This window comes from Echinops telfairi, unplaced genomic scaffold (genome assembly GCF_000313985.2).
Source record: "Echinops telfairi isolate 266 unplaced genomic scaffold, ASM31398v2 ScPeMD7_443;HRSCAF=831, whole genome shotgun sequence".
In the NCBI taxonomy this organism is placed as follows: Eukaryota; Metazoa; Chordata; class Mammalia; order Afrosoricida; family Tenrecidae; genus Echinops; species Echinops telfairi.
Window position 1 is genome coordinate 6,210,117 of NW_022104341.1, and position 9,452 is coordinate 6,219,568.

At 44.0% G+C, this 9,452-nt stretch overlaps 1 protein-coding gene across 2 annotated transcripts in view; it reads right to left on the reverse strand.

The window, feature by feature from the left end:
- AHCYL1 (adenosylhomocysteinase like 1) overlaps nt 1-9,452 on the reverse strand; it is a 47,259-nt gene that overhangs the window by 15,026 nt on the left and 22,781 nt on the right. The gene's annotated exons all lie outside the window — the stretch shown is intronic.

Consider the following 9,452-nt stretch of genomic DNA (forward strand, 5'->3'; position numbering starts at 1 on the left):
CCCCTTTCTACACCCCCTTTCCCTCCTGGTATCGCCACTGTCACCCCTGGTCCTGAGAGGTTCATCTGTCCTAGATTCCCTGCGTTTCCAGTTCCCATGATTAGGACTAATTTAAATAGGGGAAAAGAACGATTTGGTGAACTTTGGATTAAAAACTTTCTGAAACAAAATAAATCAGATAATTGCTAGACAATTATCTGAAGAATCTTGAAAGATGGGCTTTAATAAATGGCTTGTAGTTAATATTACTTACAAATAATTAATGGACGCTGCTAAAGTGTATGGAAAATACACCTGGTGGCATAATGGGTTCCGAGTTGGGCTTCTAACCACAAGGTCAGCAGTTTGAACCCACCAGCTGCTTGTTATAGATTCATAATCTTGGGAACACAAAAGGGCAGTTCTAGCCTACCCGATAGTGTCCTTATGAGTTGGAATCAACTTGATGGCAGTGGATTTTAGTTTAGAGTACATAGAAACACGGTCTCTCCCAAACTATTTAAAGTCTGATAAAGCCTTTCATCAAAATGTGAGATAATAAACAGGATGGGAGCACCATCTGCGCTGGCTTTCCTTTATGTCATCACACTCTAATCCTGAAAGGCGTCCAGGAAGAATCCATGAAGCTAAGTCTTTAGCAAACACCTCTGGGAGTTTATTGGTTAAAATCATCTCGCCACTATGCTAACAACACGCTGTGGTCACGGCACACTGCTCGCTCGCTACAGAGGCAGACCCTGTGCCTCCTCTGTTCTGTACGCTTCTGCTGCGGAGCACCACTAGGCAAAGGAGGCTAATACGAGCAAACATGTTGAATGTGAAGAATTCACACACAACGATGTAATAATTAAAGGAGTGCAGATCACGCGTAGCATGATTCACATCCAAAATGAGAGCCAAGACTGGCCTTGGAGTAATAGCCATAATCTACTACTACGGCCCTGGAGGCACCACAGGGCAAGATCTTCATATTCCAACGCCAAGTCCACGGCCCAGCACACAGAAGGCATTTAACAGATACCGGTAAATTTGTGATGCTTTTGAAATTCTTTTTCCCCTGTAACATCAAACTACTCAACCTTCAAGAATAAATAAAAACTCAAGTTAAATCACGACAGACAGGAAGTCCACCATTTACAAATGAGTCCGTTTCTGTAAGCCTTTAAGCCTCGGAGGCGAGTTGGACTAGGTGCACATGGAGCAGATGTTAAGTGCTTGGCTGCTAACTAAGATGAGCCTGCCCATCTGAGGCTGATTTACAGCCCCAGGAACCGTATGGAGAGGTTTCCACTCTGTCCTACACTGTAGCTATGAATTCGAATCAACTTTTCAGTAGTGGGTTTGATTTTTGGGTTCAGTGCAGAAAAAAAAAAATCTTGATGCCTTTTCAGTGATTTAAAAGCTGCATGTGCTTTTAAATGGAGTGGTGATTGTGATGGAGAATTTGCTGAGAGGAGGGGTTGGTTCAATCTTTTATTGTAGGCAAATTTACTATATAATATTAAAGGCAAGCAAGCAAGAGTTGTGGATAAGGCAGACATTCATAACCCAGGAGCTGCTTGTACTGTACTTTTATTAACCTAAATATCTTTGCAGCGTGATTAACAAATATAATTTTAAGTTCAAAGCAGTTTTTTTAAAGTTTAGGTGCTGAAACTTTAAATGTCAAAACTTTCCCTTTTGACAATTCTCCCACCCACCCCTCCCCAAAAAAGTGGGGAGGAGAGAAAGAATACGCCATGAGACTGCCACAGGTCAGCACCTGCCCTTCTAGCTAGGGTTTCCCACGGCATGTCCACATGACTTCTGCTGTCAGCAAAGCTCATTTTACTCAAGAGATTAATCCAGGACCAACACAATGACTTTCAACCCAGATATAGTTATTCTGCGAGTAAAAAAGATTATCAAAGGACAAGAAGATCCTTTAAAAACAAAGGCAGCCTTTCCACTAGCAGCCTCTCTGCTGCTGGCACAAGCAGCCAACTGGAGGCCGCTCTCATCCCCTGGCTGCCGGGCCTCCTCTTTTCCTCCATCTTTTTTCTAAAGGTCCCACTCATGTTCGCAGACACCACTAAGCTGGCAGACAACAATATCTGCCATCTTTTAAGTATGAACACAGAGGAAGCTGTGGCGAGAGAAATGGATTTCTTCAGCAACCTAAGAATGGAATTAACAGTCATATTAACTTATATTGATACCTCATACTGATAAAGCTCGCCAGAAGCCCGAGCTCAGCAAGAGCTTTCCCATCTAAATATGTTAGCCTGTGTTGCAAACAGCTTATTAGATTCAGGTAATGAATAGAGTCCGCTTGTGAAGTGGGCAGAACGTTAGCTCTAGTATGAACCTGGGTGGGTGGCTGCCGATGCTCACATTTCTGTGGCCTCCTCATTGCTGGTAAGGTGGTCTACTTAAACACTGGTGAACAGTAATAACCTGGCCTTCTCTCTGATCCCAAACTAGGCACTGAAGAGACACTGCATCACAACTGTTCTGTGGCCCACTTGCCCTCTCAGCTGGTGGCCGCCTTCCCAATGAAGTTTCGCCAAGAGTGGTGGTCACCTTCACAGTTGTAAACAAAGAAAATGCTGCCTGAATCAACAGCAAACATCACACGCTCTCCCTCGAGCACAGTGGTTTTCAACCTTCCTAATGCCGGGGCACTTTAATATAGTTCCTCATGTGGTGGTGACCCCCAAGCATAACATTATTTTCGTTGCTACTTCATCACTGTCATTTTGCTACTGTTATGAATTGGGCGACCCCTGTGAAAGGGTTGTTCGACCCCCAAAGGGGTCAAGACCCACAGATTGAGAACTACTGCTCTAGTGAAACCAGATCTTAAAAATAGCCTCTAACTGGGTTGGACTTACTACATAGAAACCAAATAGGATAATTCTGGTGAAAACAAAAATCCAAAGGCAACTGCACAGCTGTTCGGTTTTCATTATTTCCTGTTATTACTAAGTGCTAATTGGGGTGCTTTAGATCTGTAAAGAACGCCGAGTCTAGATATGATGTGGAGGAAGAGGAGGGAGGGAAAGGAGATAATGGTTCTGATCCCCTGAGTATTTCAAAGCCAAGAAACTCCATCAAACAGCTATTTTGTGGGCGGGACCTCGCCCCTCATCACGAGCCTTGTCCTCAGTGTTCCACTCTCAATACTACAAGTGCGAAAGGCTAGCAGGTCAGGCCGATGCGCTCTCCAGAGAGCACATCCAAACACAGACCTCTACTTGCAGTTTAAAAACCCAAACAACAGGCTGCTTTGACATGCTAACCATTTTCAAGCACTTGTTCAAACCCACCAGTTGCTCAGGAGGAAGTTAAGATGGTCTGCTCCCGTGAAGATGTCTAACCCCGAAACCCTATGCAGGGTCACGGTGATTTGGAGTAGACTCAATGGCAGTGGGGAACCAGTTCCAGTGGTTGCGAAGGTGATTCTGATCCATGCTGACCCCACGTGTATCAGAACAGACCTGTGCGCCACACATTCTCAGTAGCTGGTTTTCAGAAGAAGAGGGCCATGCCTTTCTCCTGAGACACTTGTGGGTGGACTAGGAGTGCCAACCTCTTGGTTAACAGTTGTTAAACCCGGTGCTATGCCATAAAAGATCTCTGAAAGGAGATCCGGTACCTTACAAATCTGTGTATGTCTTTTGACCCACAGTTTAATGACAATGTAGAGTTTTGTTGCGCAATTTTGGAACATGGAACGTGCTAGGTACTGCAATCTATAGTTTTATCTGCATACTGCTTAATTTCCAAACAAACAATACACAAACCGGAGTCATTCCTGTATGACTTGGGCTGCTAACTGTGAGGTCAGCAGTTAAAAACCATCAGCCACTCCTTGGGTCAAATGCACTTTAGTTTTAAAAGTAACCTCCTTGCTTTTCAACACTTTAAAGAGGTCTTGTGGAGCAGACTTACCCAATGCAATGTGTCCTTTGAGCTCGACAGCTGCTTCCATGAGCGCTGACGCTGAATGCAGGCAAGACGAAATCCTTGACAACTTCAATCTTTTCTGTTTACCATGATGTTACCTGCTGGTCCAGTTGTAGGCCTTTTGGTTTTTACATTGAGTCATAATCCACAGTGAAGGCTGCAGTCCTTGATCTTCACCAGCAGGTTCTTCCAGTCCTCATTTTCAGCAAGCAAGGTTGTGTCATCTGCGTATTGTTGTTACATGCCATTGAGTCAGCTGACTCACAGCGACCCGAACTGGACAACAGAAGGAAATCCTGCACACTTCTGCGCCATCCTCACAACGGCTCCTGTGCCTGAGCCCGTTAATGCAGCCACTGTGTCCACCCGTCTCCTCGAGGCCTGCCTCTGCTTAGCTACCCCTCCTTTACCAAGCCTGATGTCCTCCTCCGGGGTCTGGAGAAAGTACGTAAGATGAAGTCTTACCATCTCTGCCTTGAAGATTACTCTGGCCTTACCTTTTCCAACACAGATCTGTTTGTCCTTTAGTAGTCCATGGTACTTTTAATATTCCTTGCCAGCACAAATCAAACGCATCGATTCTTCTACAGTCTTCCTTATTCAATGTCCAACTTTCATATGCCTTTGATGCCATGGAGAATCCCATGGCTTGGGTCAGGTGCACCTTAGTCCTCAAAGTAACATCCTTGCTCTCCAATACTCAAAAAAGGTCCTGTGCAGCAAATTTACCTAACGCAATAGGTCTTCTGATCTCGACTGCTGCTTCCAGAGCATTGATTGTGGGTCCAAGTTAGGCAAAACCCTTGACAACGTCAACCTTGTCTCCATTGATCTTGTTGGTCCTGCTGTGAGGATTTTGGTCTTCTTTACATTGAATTGAAGGCTAAAATTCCTGCTCTTCCTCAGCAAGTGCTGTAAGTCCTGCTTACTTTCAGGAAGAAAGGTTGTCAAGTGCAAACTGCAGGTTGTTAATAAGTCTTCCTTCAATTCTGATGCAGTACTCTTCTTTCATATAATCCAGCTTTTCTGATGATTTGCTCAGCATATAGACTGAACAGGTATGTGACAGGATACAACCCTTATGCACGCTTTTTCTGATTTTAAATCATGCAACATTCCATTGTTCTGTTTGCACAACTGCCTCTTGATCAGTTTAAAAGTTCTGAAAGAGCACAATGAAGTGTTCACAATGAATGGATTCCCAATCTTCTCAAGGTTATCCCAAGTTTATTATGTTCCACACTACTGAATGCCTTGGCACAGTGAATGAAACACAAGTAAACATCTTTCTGGTACTCTCTGCTTTGAGCCAAGATCATCTGGCATCAGCAATAATATGCCTTGTTCCACATCCTCTTCTGAATCTGGCCTGAACTTCCGGCAGCTCTATTGCTTTAACTATTGTTGGAAGATCTTCAACAAAATTTTACTTGTGATATTCATGCTATTGTTACATATTTCAAGCATTCTCTGGTTCGCCTTTCTTTAGAGTGGGTGCAAATATGGGTCTTCTCCAGTCAGTTAGCCAGGTATCTGTCTTCCAAATTTCTAGCACGGATGCGTGAGTGGTTCCAGTGCTTCATCAACCTGTTGAAACATTTCATCAAATCCTGAAATTTTAGCTAATGCTTTCAGTGCAGCTTGAACTTCTTCCTTCAGCATATTGGTTCTTGCTCATAGGCTACCTAATGAAATGGTGGAATGCTGACTAGTTCTTTTTGGCATAGGGACTCTGTATTCTTTCCATCTTTTGATGCTTCCTGTATTGTTCAGTATCTTTAGAGTAGGTGAATCTACAGAGACAACAGCTAGAACAAGGGCTCCTGGAGGGCACAGTGGGGGGTGGGGGTGGAGGTGGTTGGTGTAAGAGAGAGCCGCTATCAAGGAGTTAAAGAGAGAAAGAAAATGTTTTGAAACTGATTTTGGTAGCAATTGTACAACACTGCTTAATATGGTTGCACTATGCAATGGTATGAGTCTGGATTAGTTCCTAATAAAATGGCTTGGGGAAAAAAACCCTCTTTCAATCATTGAAAATCAAGGATGTACTTTGAGGACTATGATGCACATGGTATTTTCAATTACTTCATATGCATGTGAAAGTTGGGCACTGAATAAAGACCATCAAAGAAGAATCGATGCATTTGAATCATGGTGCTGGCGAAGAATTCTGGAAGTACCATGGGCTGCCAAACGGACAAACTGATCTGTTTTAGAAGTAAGCCAGATTGCTCCTTAGATGCAAGGATGGAGGAACTTTGTCTCACGTCTAACTTTGGACATGTTGTCATGAGAGACCAGTCCCTGGCAAAGGATACCCTGCTTGGCACAGTAGCAGAGCAGTGAGAAAGAAGGAGGTCCTCGATGCGCTGGACTGACACAGGGACTGCAGCTATGGGCTGAGAGGCTGGCACAGGACTGGGTGGTGTTTTGTTCTGTGGCAGGGTCACTTGAGCTGAGACTGACTAGATGGCACCTGACAGCAACAACACTCCTTTGGAAGAAGATAAGACTTTTTGCTCTTGAAAGACTGGCAGACTTGGAAACTCTAAAGCACCAGTTCTCAACCTGTGGGTTGCAACCCTTTTGGGGGTCGAACGACCCTTGCACGGGGGCCACCTGATTCATAACAGTAGCAAAATTAGAGTTATGAAGTAGCAACAAAAGTAATTTATGGTTGGGGGCGGTCACAACATGAGGAACTGTATTAAAGGGTTGCAGCATTAGGAAGGTTGAGAACCACTGCTCTAGAGGGTTTTAGGCTTCCAAAATTCAGAGGTGAGGCTAGTCACTTTATTAAACTTGTTATCTCACATGCTATCTAACAGCTTTTACTTTCCTGAGAAAGGTTTCCTCCTAAGGGTGAAGAACTAGGCTGAAAGGTAAACAGCAATTATTAGGCAAACAAATCATTAAGAAAGAATACTTAGAAGAGGATAGAGGGATCAGGATAAGGTCAGGATAAAGATGAAGAAAATGAAAACAAGTCCACAAGAGCCAAAATACGACCCCGAGTCTATTCCACCTGAATTTAGAGAAGATCTCAAGAGCAGATCTGGTGCACTGGACACTAACGACGGGAGACCTGACGAGCTGCGGGAGGACACCGAGACCATCACTCATGAAGAAAGCAAAAGGCCATTCAAAAGGAAGGAAACAGAGAAATTCAAAGTGGATGTCAGAAGAGATTTTGAAACTTGCTCTTAATTGTACAGTAGCGAAAGCAAATGAAAGAAAGGAAGACATCAAGGAGCTGAATAGATTTCAAAGGGCAGCTTGAGAAGACAAAGCCAAATATTTTAAGAAAATGTGCAAGGACTTAGAATTAGAAAATCAAAAGGGAAGAAGAACATGTTCAGCATGTCTGAAACTGAAAGAACTGAAGAAAAAAGTTCAAGCCTAGAGTTGCAATCTTGAAAGATTCTATAGCCAAAATATTGAGAGAATGGGAAGAATACAGAGTCACTGTACCAAAAAGAACTAGTGTACATTTTACCAATTAATGAAGTAGCATATGAGCAAGAACCAATGGTGCTGAAGGAAGAAATTCAAGTTGCACTGAAAGTATTAGCCAAAAACAGGGCTCCAAGGAACTGACGGAATACCCATTGAAATGTTTCAGCAAGCTGAAGCAACACTGGACGCACTCACTCATCTACGCCAGGAAATTTGGAAGACAGCTAACTTGGCCAACTGACTGGAAGAGATCCATATTTCTGCCCATTCCAAAGAAAGGTGACCCAACAGAATGCTCTAACTGTAGAATGATATCACTGATCTCACACACAAGTAAACTTTTACTTAAGATCAACCAACAGTTGCAGCAGCACACTGACAGGGAACTGGCAGAAGCTCAGGCCAGATGCAGTAACACGGGGGATATCATTGCTGATGTCAGATGGATCTGGGCTGAAAGAAGAAAATACTAGAAAGATGTTTTATTGACTATGTCAAGGGCCTCGACTGTGTGGATCATAACTACAACAGAAGGATCAGAGAAATGTTTTTACTGCTAAGGATTATTTGAAAGGCTTAAATTCTTTTTCTGGTACCCTATGGAGTTTCCAGAACATTCCCAACTTTATATTGACTGTCCCATTGTCTGCTCTAGCATATTGTATATGCAGATTTTTCTGTTTACACATCACAGTCACCATATGCACATTTTGAAAATCCATACTTTGCATCTGAGTAGTACAACAGTGACTACTGTAAACTAACAATTTTAACAAGGCCAATTAGTAAATGGTGTGCTCTAGAGCATCTCTCGGGAGTCCTACATCTTCTACTTCCAATTTCATCCATCTTCTGGCTCTTTTTCTTTCTTTTACAGATCCTCCTTCTACCTGCTCTTTTCTCTGAAGGAAGAGGACATACCTTTTCTTGATAACTTGTGAGTATGATCAATTTGATTCCCATTTCAGATGAATCAAAAGAAATAGTTATCAATTTACAGCAACTTCTTGGTATAAGAAATGAGTAAGTCTGAATAGCTTGCACCTCATTTAGGTAAAAGCAGTTTCTCCAAAGCAGGATACCCCCTCCCAGTGAGGGGCCTTCAGGCACACCCACTAGAAGTCACCCCCAACCCCGCCACGTGTTCCACTCCCGAGTGCAGAAAGCACACTTCTGAGACCTGAGAGAGTTTGGCTACTCCGTGCCCATCTTCTGTCTCAAGTTTCTCCAGGTCGCAGTCCCCTCACTTGGAGCCTGAGTTTCTGTGCAGGTGGAGTGTGGGGAGGGAGGTGGGCACTGACTAACCAGAGCACACACTTCCCTCTCCCGTTCCCCCAACTGTGTTTCAGCAGTAACAGGACATCACACACACCGCTATAATCCAATTTCTCCATCGGAAGAACGGCTCCTTTTAAAATGGGACTCAACCTGAACCTGTGTCAATGCTGGTGGTGGGAAGGGTGGAGGCAGTATGGCTCCACACTGTGAAGCCCCTAAAGCGGAGAGGAATTGAAAAGACAAAGAAAGCTCAAGCCCACTATTAGAGATAATTAGACTTGTAGTGACCCTACATAGGGTTTCTGAACTATCCTTGGTGGTACAGTGGTTCTGAGTTGGGTTACAATCTACAAGGTCTTCAGTGCGAAACCCCAGCTGCTTCAAGGGAGAAAGATAGGGCTTTCTACGCCTGCTAACAGTTACTCTCAGAACCCACAATGGAGATTCTACCCTGTGCTATAGGGTTGCTGAGTTGACACTGACTTGGTGGCAGTGAGCTTGAGAAGGTTTCTGAGGCAGTGTGCTTATGGGAGCAGCCAGGTTTGTCTTTTCCCTGAAGAGCAGCTGGTGGGTCTGAACCACAGACTTTGCAGTGACAGTCCAATGCTTACCTGGCGGCACCACTAGGGCTCAAGTGGTGAGGAACAGAGTGTTTGAAAATTGCTTGAATTAACACAGGGAACCCAGGATAGATGGCTTCATCAGGACCAGTGGTGAGAGGGGCGAGGCCTGGAGGGTGAAGGGGATACGGGGTAGAAGGGGGGAACCAA